Here is a 7,500-nt window from a genome sequence, read left to right as displayed (position 1 = left end):
GGAGAGAGAGACAGAGAGGGGGAGAGAGAGACAGAGAGGGGGAGAGAGAGACAGAGAGGGGGAGAAAGAGACAGAGAGGGGGAGAGAGAGACAGAGGGGGAGAGACAGAGAGGGGGAGAGATAGATAGGAGGGGGAGAGAGAGACAGAGAGGGGGGAAAGAGTGAGAGAGAGGGGGGACAGACAGAGGGGGAAATAAATATATTTATATTCACAGTTTCACAAACTTACACGTGAGAGCCTAGTGTGTGTTTTCACATGCGAACTGTATCTGTACGTGTGTGTTTACATGTGTGTGTGTACATGTGTGTGTGTGTACATGCGTGTGTGTGTGTACATGTACATGTGTGTGTGTGTACATGTGTGTGTGTGTACATGTGTGTGTACATGTGTGTGTGTGTGTGTACGTGTGTGTTTACATGTGTGTGTACATGTGTTTGTGTGTACATGTGTGTGTACATGTACATGTGTGTGTGTGTGTGTGTACATGTGTGTGTACATGTACATGTGTGTGTGTGTATGTGTGTGTGTTTACATGTGTGTGTGTACTTGTGTGTGTACGTGTGTGTGTTTACATTTGTGTGTACATGTGTGTGTGTGTGTGTGTGTGTGTGTGTGTGTGTGTACATGTGTGTGTGTGTGTGTACATGTGTGTGTGTGTGTACATGTGTGTGTGTGTGTGTTTACATGTGTGTGTGTGTACATGTGTGTGTACATGTGTGTTTACATGTGTGTGTGTGTGTACATGTGTGTATGTGTGTGTGTTTACATGTGTGTGTTTACATGTGTGTGTACATGTGTGTGTGTGTACATGTGTGTGTGTGTGTACATGTGTGTGTGTGTGTTTACATGTGTGTGTGTACATGAGTATCTCTCTATTTTACCTGGGTTCCTTGGTCCTCCAGGTGTCGTCTACAGGTGGAGGTACAGGAGCTGACACTGTGGTTGTACTGATGTCTCCTATGATCAGCAGGGCTTCTTTCAGAGCATGGTACATCCTCAACATTTCATCTCTCCTCTGAGCCTGGTCAGCTGACTCCTCCATCAGACTGCCCTGGTCCCCACAGGAATACAGGTAGGCCAACAACTCCGAATGGATGAAGTCTTTAGCCTAGAGAAGGAGAGGGGGATGGGGGAGGGAGAGAGGAGAAGAGGAGAGAATTAGTGCATCAAACTCCACAGTTCCCCACAGGAATACAGATAGAAATATTTACCCTAGAGAAGGGAGAGAGGAAGAGGGGGAACGAGGGTAGTGAGAGAGAGAGAAGGGAGGAGAGAAGAGGGGGAGGGGAACGAGGGTAGTAATTGAGAGTGAAGGGAGGAGAGAAGAGGGGGAGGGGAACGAGGGTAGTGATGAGAGAGAAGGGAGGAGAGAAGAGGGGGAGAGAAGGGGAGGAGAGAAGAGGGAGTGGGGGAAGAGGTGGAGAGAAGAGGGGGAATGAGGGTAGTGAGAGAGAGAGAAGGGAGAGAGAAGAGGTGGAACGAGGGTAGTGAGAGAGAGAAGGGAGAGAGAAGAGGGGGAACGAGGGTAGTGAGAGAGAGAGAAGGGAGAGAGAAGAGGGGGAACGAGGGTAGTGAGAGAGAGAGAGAAGGGAGGAGAGAAGAGGGGGAACGAGTGTAGTAGGAGAGAGAGAGAAGGGAGGAGAGAAGAGGGGGAACGAGGGTAGTAGGAGAGAGAGAAGGGAGGAGAGAAGAGGGGGAACGAGTGTAGTAGGAGAGAGAGAAGGGAGGAGAGAAGAGGGGGAACGAGTGTAGTAGGAGAGAGAGAGAAGGGAGGAGAGAAGAGGGGGAACGAGGGTAGTAGGAGAGAGAGAGAAGGGAGGAGAGAAGAGGGGGAACGAGGGTAGTAGGAGAGAGAGAAGGGAGGAGAGAAGAGGGGGAACGAGGGTAGTGAGTGTCTCCTGACCCCTCCTGTCTCAGCCTCCAGTATTTATGCTGCAGTAGTTTATGTGTCGGGGGGCTAGGGTCAGTTTGTTTATCTGGAGTACTTCTCCTGTCCTATTCGGTGTCCTGTGTAAATCTAAGTGTGCGTTCTCTAATTCTCTCCTTCTCTCTTTCTTTCTCTCTCTCGGAGGACCTGAGCCCTAGAACCATGCCCCAGGACTACCTGACATGATGACTCCTTGCTGTCCCCAGTCCACCTGGCCATGCTGCTGCTCCAGTTTCAACTGGCCTGGGCCCTAGGACCATGTCCCAGGACTACCTGACATGAGGACTCCTTGCTGTCCCCAGTCCACCTGGCCATGCTCCTGCTCCAGTTTCAACTGTTCTGCCTTACTATTATTCAACCATGCTGGTCATTTATGAACATTTGAACATCTTGGCCACGTTCTGTTATAATCTCCACCTGGCACAGCCAGAAGAGGACTGGCCACCCCACATATGCTCTCTCTAATTCTCTCTTTCTTTCTCTCTCTCGGAGGACCTGAGCCCTAGGACCGTGCCCCAGGACTACCTGACATGATGGCTCCTTGCTGTCCCCAGTCCATCTGACTGTGCTGCTGCTCCAGTTTCAACTGTTCTGCCTTATTATTATTTGACCATGCTGGTCATTTATGAACATTTGAACATCTTGGTCATGTTCTGTTATAATCTCTACCCGGCACAGCCAGAAGAGGACTGGCCACCCCACATAGCCCGGTTCCTCTCTAGGTTTCTTCCTAGGTTTTGGCCTTTCTAGGGAGTTTTTCCTAGCCACCGTGCTTTTACACCTGCATTGTTTGCTGTTTGGGGTTTTAGGCTGGGTTTCTGTACAGCACTTTGAGATATCAGCTGATGTACGAAGGGCTATATAAATAAATTTGATTTGATTTGATTTGATTTGAGAGAGAGAAGGGAGGAGAGAAGAGGGGGAGGGGAACGAGGGTAGTAATTGAGAGTGAAGGGAGGAGAGAAGAGGGGGAGGGGAACGAGGGTAGTAATTGAGAGTGAAGGGAGGAGAGAAGAGGGGAGGGGAACGAGGGTAGTGATGAGAGAGAAGGGAGGAGAGAAGAGGGGGAGAGAAGGGGAGGAGAGAAGAGGGAGTGGGGGAAGAGGTGGAGAGAAGAGGGGGAACGAGGGTAGTGAGAGAGAGAGAAGGGAGAGAGAAGAGGGGGAATGAGGGTAGTGAGAGAGAGAGAAGGGAGAGAGAAGAGGGGGAACGAGGGTAGTGAGAGAGAGAGAAGGGAGAGAGAAGAGGGGGAACGAGGGTAGTGAGAGAGAGAGAAGGGAGAGAGAAGAGGGGGAATGAGGGTAGTGAGAGAGAGAGAAGGGAGAGAGAAGAGGGGGAACGAGGGTAGTGAGAGAGAGAGAGAAGGGAGAGAGAAGAGGGGGAACGAGGGTAGTGAGAGAGAGAGAAGGGAGAGAGAAGAGGGGGAACGAGGGTAGTGAGAGAGAGAGAAGGGAGAGAGAAGAGGGGGAACGAGGGTAGTGAGAGAGAGAGAGAAGGGAGGAGAGAAGAGGGGGAACGAGGGTAGTAGGAGAGAGAGAAGGGAGAGAGAAGAGGGGGAACGAGTGTAGTAGGAGAGAGAGAGAAGGGAGGAGAGAAGAGGGGGAACGAGGGTAGTAGGAGAGAGAGAGAAGGGAGGAGAGAAGAGGGGGAACGAGTGTAGTAGGAGAGAGAGAAGGGAGGAGAGAAGAGGGGGAACGAGTGTAGTAGGAGAGAGAGAGAATGGAGGAGAGAAGAGGGGGAACGAGGGTAGTAGGAGAGAGAGAAGGGAGGAGAGAAGAGGGGGAACGAGGGTAGTAGGAGAGAGAGAAGGGAGGAGAGAAGAGGGGGAACGAGGGTAGTAGGAGAGAGAGAGAAGGGAGGAGAGAAGAGGGGGAACGAGGGTAGTAGGAGAGAGAGAGAAGGGAGGAGAGAAGAGGGGGAACGAGGGTAGTAGGAGAGAGAGAAGGGAGGAGAGAAGAGGGGGAACGAGGGTAGTAGGAGAGAGAGAAGGGAGGAGAGAAGAGGGGGAACGAGGGTAGTAGGAGAGAGAGAAGGGAGGAGAGAAGAGGGGGAACGAGGGTAGTAGGAGAGAGAGAGGGAGGAGAGAAGAGGGGAACGAGGGTAGTAGGAGAGAGAGAGGGAGGAGAGAAGAGGGGGAACGAGGGTAGTGAGAGAGAGAGAGAAGGGAGGAGAGAAGAGGGGGAACGAGGGTAGTAGGAGAGAGAGAAGGGAGGAGAGAAGAGGGGGAACGAGGGTAGTAGGGGAGAGAGAAGGGAGGAGAGAAGAGGGGGAACGAGGGTAGTAGGAGAGAGAGAAGGGGAGGAGAGAAGAGGGGGAACGAGTGTAGTAGGAGAGAGAGAGAAGGGAGGAGAGAAGAGGGGGAACGAGGGTAGTAGGAGAGAGAGAGAAGGGAGGAGAGAAGAGGGGGAACGAGGGTAGTAGGAGAGAGAGAAGGGAGGAGAGAAGAGGGGGAACGAGGGTAGTAGGAGAGAGAGAGAAGGGAGGAGAGAAGAGGGGGAACGAGGGTAGTAGGAGAGAGAGAGAAGGGAGGAGAGAAGAGGGGGAACGAGGGTAGTAGGAGAGAGAGAAGGGAGGAGAGAAGAGGGGGAACGAGGGTAGTAGGAGAGAGAGAAGGGAGGAGAGAAGAGGGGGAACGAGTGTAGTAGGAGAGAGAGAGAAGGGAGGAGAGAAGAGGGGGAACGAGGGTAGTAGGAGAGAGAGAAGGGAGGAGAGAAGAGGGGGAACGAGGGTAGTAGGAGAGAGAGAAGGGAGGAGAGAAGAGGGGGAACGAGGGTAGTAGGAGAGAGAGAAGGGAGGAGAGAAGAGGGGGAACGAGGGTAGTAGGGGAGAGAGAAGGGAGGAGAGAAGAGGGGGAACGAGGGTAGTAGGAGAGAGAGAAGGGAGGAGAGAAGAGGGGGAATGAGGGTAGTGATGCAGAAAAGCTCATCCATGATTTTGTCACTTCAAGATTAGACTAGTGCAATGCTCTACTCTCTCGCTACCTGGATAAATAAACTTCAGCTCGTTCTAAATACAGCTGCTAGAATCTTGACTAGAACCAAGAAATGTGATCGTATTACTCCAGTGCCTTTCCACATTGGCTTCCTGTTAAGGGCTCATGTCAGGGTTTTACTGCTAACCTACAAAGCATTACATGGACTTGCTCCTACCTATCTCTCTGATTTGGTCCTGCCGTACATACCTACATGTACGCTACGGTCACAAGATGCAGGCCTCCTTACTGTCCCTAGAATTTGTAAGCAAACAGCTGGAGGCAGGGCTTTTTCAAATAGAGGTACATCTTTATGAAATGGTCTGCGGAGCCATGTGAGTGTCGCAGGGCTTTTTCAAATAGAGGTACATCTTTATGAAATGGTCTGCGGAGCCATGTGAGTGTCGCAGGGCTTTTTCAAATAGAGGTACATCTTTATGAAATGGTCTGCGGAGCCATGTGAGTGTCGCAGGGCTTTTTCAAATAGAGGTACATCTTTATGGAATGGTCTGCGGAGCCATGTGAGAGTCGCAGGGCTTTTTCAAATAGAGGTACATCTTTATGAAATGGTCTGCGGAGCCATGTGAGTGTCGCACACTCAGTCTCAACCTTTAAATCTTTATTTTCAGTAGGTCCAATGATTGAGTGTAGTCTGGCCCAGGGGTGCGAGGGTGAATGACAAGGCACTGGAGTGACGAATCACCCTTGCTGTCTCTGCCTAGCCAGCTCTTATGTCACTCTACTAGGATTCTCTGCCAAAGGGGATGAGTCACTGGCTTGCTAGCTCTCCCAAGCCATCCCTAGAAGGGGTGAATCACTGACGTGATCTTCCTGTCTGGTTCTGAGCCCCCTCGGGCTCGTGCGGTGGAGGAGATCTTTGTGGGCGAGACACCACCTTGTCTCAGGGTAGTAAGTTGGTGGTCTATTGATATCCCTCTGGTGGTGTCGGGGCTGTGCCTTGGCAAAGTGGGTGGGGTTATATCCTGCCTGGTTGGCCCTGTCCGGGGGTATAGTCGGACAGGGCCACAGTGTCCCTCGACGACCCCCCCTGTATCAGACTCCAGTATCTATGCTGCAAAAGTCTATGTGGTGGGGGAGTAGGGTCAGTCTGGTATATCTGATAGAATTCTCCTGTTATATCTGGTAGAATTCTCCTGTTATATCTGGTAGAATTATCCTGTTATATCTGGTAGAATTCTCCTGTTATACCTGGTAGAATTCTCCTGTTATATCTGGTAGAATTCTCCTGTTATACCTGGTATAATTCTCCTGTTATATCTGGTAGAACTCTCCTGTTATATCTGGTAAAATTCTCCTGTTATATCTGGTAGAATTATCCTGTTATACCTGGTAGAATTCTCCTGTTATATCTGGTAGAATTCTTATGTTATATCTGGTAGAGTTCTCCTGTTATATCTGGTAGAATTCTCCTGTTATACCTGGTAGAATTCTCCTGTTATATCTTGTAGAATTCTCATGTTATACCTGGTAGAATTCTCCTGTTATATCTGGTAGAATTCTCCTCTCCTGTTATATCTGGTAGAATTCTCCTGTTATATCTGGTATAATTATCCTGTTATATCTGGTAGAATTCTCCTGTTATATCTGGTAAATTATCCTGTTATATCTGGTAAATTCCTGTTATATCTGTTATTCTCCTGTTATATCTGGTAGAATTCTCCTGTTATATCTGGTAGAATTCTCCTGTTATATCTGGTAGAATTCTCCTGTTATATCTGGTATCTGGTAGAATTCTCCTGTTATATCTGGTAGAATTCTCCTGTTATATCTGGTAGAATTCTCCTGTTATATCTGGTAAAATTCTCCTGTTATATCTGGTAGAATTCTCCTGTTATATCTGGTAGAATTCTCCTGTTAGAAATTCTCCTGTTATACTGGTAGAATTCTCCTGTTATATCTGGCAGAATTCTCCTGTTATATCTGGTAGAATTATCCTGTTATACCTGGTAGAATTCTCCTGTTATATCTGGTAGAATTCTTATGTTATATCTGGTAGAATTCTCCTGTTATATCTGGTAGAATTCTCCTGTTATACCTGGTAGAATTCTCCTGTTATATCTGGTAGAATTCTCCTGTTATATCTGGTATAATTATCCTGTTATATCTGGTAGAACTCTCCTGTTATATCTGGTAAAATTCTCCTGTTATATCTGGTAGAATTCTCCTGTTATATCTGGTAGAATTCTCCTGTTACATCTGGTAGAATTCTCCTGTTATATCTGGTAGAATTCTCCTGTTATATCTGGTAGAATTCTCCTGTTATATCTGGTAGAATTCTCCTGTTATACGTGGTAGAATTCTCCTGTTATATCTGGTAAAATTCTTATGTTATATCTGGTAGAATTCTCCTGTTACATCTGGTAGAATTCTCCTGTTATATCTGGTAGAATTCTCCTGTTATATCTGGTAGAATTCTCCTGTTATATCTGGTAGAATTCTCCTGTTATACGTGGTAGAATTCTCCTGTTATATCTGGTAAAATTCTCCTGTTATATCTGGTAGAATTATCCTGTTATATCTGGTAGAATTCTCCTGTTATATCTGGTAGAATTCTCCTGTTATATCTGGTAGAGTTCTCCT

General features: G+C 48.2%; 1 pseudogene; it reads right to left on the bottom strand.

Moving 5' to 3' along the window:
• Positions 1-7,500, bottom strand: part of LOC124018648 — a 78,425-nt pseudogene that overhangs the window by 796 nt on the left and 70,129 nt on the right.

The sequence above is a fragment of the Oncorhynchus gorbuscha genome, unplaced genomic scaffold, assembly GCF_021184085.1.
Source record: "Oncorhynchus gorbuscha isolate QuinsamMale2020 ecotype Even-year unplaced genomic scaffold, OgorEven_v1.0 Un_scaffold_554, whole genome shotgun sequence".
NCBI classification, from domain to species: Eukaryota; Metazoa; Chordata; class Actinopteri; order Salmoniformes; family Salmonidae; genus Oncorhynchus; species Oncorhynchus gorbuscha.
The sequence above is the reverse complement of the archived record's forward strand: the minus strand, read 5'-3'. Positions and strand labels throughout refer to the sequence as shown.